The 4,928-nt window shown below is 43.2% G+C and overlaps 1 pseudogene; it reads right to left on the bottom strand.

The window, feature by feature from the left end:
* Window positions 1-2,836: 2,836 nt before the first annotated feature.
* On the bottom strand, window positions 2,837-2,954 carry LOC124790732 (annotated as a pseudogene).
* Window positions 2,955-4,928: the final 1,974 nt, after the last annotated feature.

The following is a 4,928-nucleotide window of genomic DNA, read 5'->3' as shown; positions in this document are numbered from 1 at the left end:
AGAGAAGAGACCTAGACTAGTGATGTATCCCAACAAATAGACCTCAGAGACAATTAATCGACGTGAGGAGAGCCTATCACTGTGTCTTCCTACCGTACTGCCGTGATCATATGCGTAGGTCTTGGTGCAATCTCAACAGAGTACTGCAGATGCTCCAGAACACCCTATTGCCGTTGCAACAACGTAGCAACAACACCCGACGTTTAGCCCTATAAGATGTCAGTACTGTCGAATTTGTGAAGTGCTTCGAATATTTCTAACAATGTGATTTAGTGCCTCATTCTCAGCACAGTCATGAACTTTGTGCAATGTGCACGCACAACTTGATGCCCCATGAACCTTGTTTTTATTTCTTAAATTTCTTTCTCTAGTGTTGTTTTTGTAATGTATGTTATACCTTGTGTGTGTTTGTGTTTTACACTGTAATTCTTATTACAAATTACTCTATTGTTCTCCACACCATGTTTTTTTTTGTATTTTGTATTTATTGTTGTGTGTATGCAAACAGTGTGCCTGAAGTCCCCATAAACTGAAGCAGATACCACCACTGTCATTGTGAATGGACCATCAGTTCAGGGAACATTTTGTAAAGGTTATTCTTGCTGAAGGGAGACAGAATGAATCGGAGGTTGTAACTAGATTCTGAAAGCTCATAAAGAGATTGTTAACTTAAATAGTATCATGTGTGAGTGAGTTCAGGTTAGTTTCATGATTCAAATTGTTGTAAAATCTTGGGCATTTAATTGCGGAGCACTGAAACTCTGATTGTAAAGAATAAACTGCTCCATATTTGGCTCACATGCCCGGGCCATGTTTAGAGTGTGAATGTCTGTGTGAATCGGTGTTTGGAAGGGGCTCCCTGGGTTTGGATGTGTGATGTGAGTGTTAGTGTTCCATATTAAGAAGGTGAAGTTGGCTACATCATAAATAATCCTCCCTCTATGAGCTGCATTTTTTGGTTGCAGTGATTCTTTTATAGAGTGCGGCATGTGAAGTCAGTTTGTAAGATTGTTCTTAGGCGATTGACTCACTACCTTGCTCCTAAGTGAGCAAACCGCTCACCAATTACAATCTAAAATGGCGTAGGGGCAATGAGAGGTGGCATGAGCCCCCTCTCACATTTTTATCTTACGATTCTCCTCTCTAATTGCATGCGGTGGAAAGTTGCTATTCCTTCACACGCGGACTTCCCACGCAGCATCTCTCGTCACCCAGGTGGTCCGGTGACAGGCAGGCTCCACTGATCTCGAGAGGGTTAAGCCGACGTGTGTGAGGCAGTCGAGTGAATGCTTTCCAGACGCCGACTTTGTCAAGAGACACGCCCGCCGGGGCCTGAAGTAGCGGCTGGGCTAGAGGTTCCGTTACTTCGCAGAAACTTAGCGAAAACACTTTCTGGCGGGCTACCAGCGAGGCGTCGGAATGACTTGTTGTGGCGGGAAAATTCCCGCGCTTTCTGCAAAATAGTAACTGTGATTGGCTTGCTCAGGGCATAGCTCCGTGACGTAGCAAAATCAGCGCAGAAATTGGCGCCAAGAATCTCCATTGGTGGAATGGTAGTGCTCCGGCAATGGGGTGGAATTTTCCGCCGGTTTTCGAGTTGCTGATTGGAACGTTTAACCACGGCCACTGTCGTGGGGGCGGGATTGTTCTGTGTTCGGCCTGTACGGGTGCTCTTGTGGGGAGACGGCTCTCGCTTTTCGGTCGAGGACGTCGAAGCAACCAGCCATCGCCTACGGTACGTCAGATCGTGTTCAGGCAGTTCAGAAGACAGTTTGGTAATATATGTCCGCAGCACCGGTAGATAAGGATTTTCCTAGGTGATAATCAGAGCTCAGCAGAGCGCACCTGTTCGCCTTTTTCTAACTTTGTTCTGTCTTGAGTACCAGCAATTAATGTTGGGTTACTTGTGTGTCTCTCTTATGATTTGAGTAGCAAGGAATTGGCTCCACATACCACTTCGTCTTAAACCTCACAATCTAGTTTAGGGGCAACTTCACCTTTACAGTGTTTGTATGAGTATCCAATTTGAGCCAATTTGATGTATTGTAAATGTTTCATGTGTTTTTGTTTAGTATTTTATGTTTAGTCTTAATAAATCATATTGTTATTTTGGACAGAACTTTCATTCTGTTAATCGGTATAGCAAACCTATCATTCCTCACTATGTTAATGAAACCTTCGTTTATTTAACTTATTTATCAAATTAAATTATTGCAGGTGCCAAACTCTTTTCTACTCCACTTGCAGGGTTGATTACAGTCAGTTCGCGTATATTTTTTAATCCTTTTGCAACAGCAAAAGTCGGAATTACAAAGGGGGGGGGGGTGGTTTAGAGCATCATTTACATATGTAGATTCTAGAATTTAGTGTTAAATACACTGCTAGCCACGGCACCTCGCAAAGGAACCACTTCGTGGCACTCGCTTCAGAACAATTCCATAGATTCGACAGGCAGTAGACCGCTCCATTCGCACCATCAACAAAACAGGCTCTGCTAACGGTATACTATGCCTTCCACATAGCTGGCAACGGGTCCTACACAACGCTGGTGACTACTTTGGAGGATAGTAACCGGTGCAAACGTGTAACTCTTTTGTATCAGTTGTGAATAAATTGAAATTAAATTAAATTCCTCACTAGCAGGCCATGAAGGCCCAACGTTACCGATCGGCCGCCGTGTCATCCTCAGCCCACAAGCATCACTGGATGTGGATATGGAGGGGCATGTGGTCATCACACCGCTCTCTCAGCGTATGTCAGTTTCCGAGACCGGAGCCACTACTTCTCAATCAAGCAGCTCCTCAGTTTGTCTCACAAGGGCTGAGTGCACCCTGCTTTCCAACAGCGCTCGGCAGTTCGGATGGTCACCCATCCAAGTGCTAGCCCAGCCCGACAGCGCTTAACTTCGGTGATCTGATGGGAACCGGTGTTACCACTACGGCAAGGCCGTTGTGAATAAATAGTAGCCACTATTTAAGATCCAACCCTCGTATTGTCATACATGAAAGTGAACTTTCTAGTTAAAAGAAATTTCAATTTGTAGCACTTCTACTTCGATACACTTTTGTTTCTGACTATAGATTCCGTACTGTGTATCAAAATGATGAATAGATCTTCTGTGCACACTGCTTGAATATCATCGCAAAGTGTGTGCAGTTTCCTTCCAAACAGTAATACGATTTTCTTCAGGACGGTTCGAAGAGGTTTACGATAGACAGATTCACTAAGTTGTGCTGCGCTTCATCCACTCAATCAATGGAACCCATAAACCGCAGTTCACATGTGACTGTCATCCCATTCGAAAAATTGTCATTCCTTAGCTGTTGCTCCGTCAGTGGAATGAAATACGCAATCTGTTTCTATTCATGATGCTTCGAACAAACTAGCACTCACACGTGACCGTTGCATTGAAAATATGTGTTACAACTTCAGATTTGAGGATTCATCACTTGTGACCGCGTGAGATCACCGCGATCTGGCTTCCTGCACACCCCACATTGTTGGATGGACCTCGAATTCGTCTCGCAGACGTGTAATTCTTAAGCCTGTATGTCGATCAGTCACGTACTGACGTCTCCAGTATCTACGAATCGCAGCTTCATCTTCAAACATATAGTACTTAATAACATCTCTCTTCTGGTCTTTGGAATTCTCAAATACTCCCGTCCTCTTCGCCTTATCTCGAGCTACTGATTTGCTGTCGCAGCGAGATCAACGACTCTAGTGCCACTTCTTGAGGGAACATAAAATTACCTTTCACCAAATTTTTATTGCAATCAAATGACAAAATAAAATATAAACAGTGGAAGTACAAACAGAAAATATATTTTGTATTACGCTTTAAAGTAAGTACACATTTCTTTGATGCTTTCGGTAACGTCCTCTTCAAAACTTGAAGATTTATTTTCTTCTCTTTGACCCGTATTCTTTCAAAACTTCTCCTTGTTTTCGTTTACTGAAAGGACTATATAATGGCTGAAGCTAGGCTGCAATCCTGCCAGAATCCCTTCTCAGCTATTGCTACGGATCCGCATCCTTCGACTCATATAAACGATGCCCAGTTTGTGTTCAGTTTGTAGCTGACATTCGCTTAAGATATTTTATCTCTGAAGTCCTCAGTATTCCTATGTTTCAGGCGACAATACTTAATCGACAATTATCCTCTACCGTTGATTAATTATACCGTAGATTTTTAAACTAGTTTTCAACTTTCACAAAGGGAAGATTTCAATACAGCCAGTCACGCTCAGCTGGCGTGACCGTGCCATCCGGCGATAGGCGCGGCTAACTCGTGCAGAAAGCTGCGAAGGGCGCACGCACGCTACCGTGGAGAATCACTGTCACAGGGGGAGGAAAGCGACTCTTCTGGTCCGCAGGGACAGTCTCTCCCTGCCTCCTATGTTGTCGTGGTAGTTCAGTGGGAACACTTTCTCAGTACTAAAGAGTTTGACGGCGGTGCTCCCACTCAGAGCACATTACGGATAAGACACTCAAGAACATAAAACCTGAAAGGAGACTAGATATACATGTACTATGTTTACATGGGATACGAAATCCGAATTTCAGGAACCGCTTTTCACTGTTGTGTTTAGATGTTAATAACTGAAGCATATTTGCTACTCCTGTTAACACGACGTCTGGAAAACAGCTGTTCCGATTTCTGATTTAGTCAGCACAGTCGCTATTACTCTTACTTAAATATTAGAGGCCGAAAGCTTCAAGCTCAGTCTAATATTTCTGCTTCTCCTTCACTGCACAATGAGTCATTCCATCCAAATTAGCCCAAATATTATGAAAATATGACGTAAACTGACAATCCAAACACGTTTCAAAAATGGCTGATCCTTTACATGGAAGTGAAAATTAATTTTCGAAAAGGAAGTAGATTTCCAGAAATCTTATTGTGAAATCTGCTTACGAAATCCGGT

This window comes from Schistocerca piceifrons, chromosome 3 (assembly GCF_021461385.2).
Source record: "Schistocerca piceifrons isolate TAMUIC-IGC-003096 chromosome 3, iqSchPice1.1, whole genome shotgun sequence".
NCBI classification, from domain to species: domain Eukaryota; kingdom Metazoa; phylum Arthropoda; class Insecta; order Orthoptera; family Acrididae; genus Schistocerca; species Schistocerca piceifrons.
This window is presented reverse-complemented; position numbering and strand designations above follow the sequence as displayed.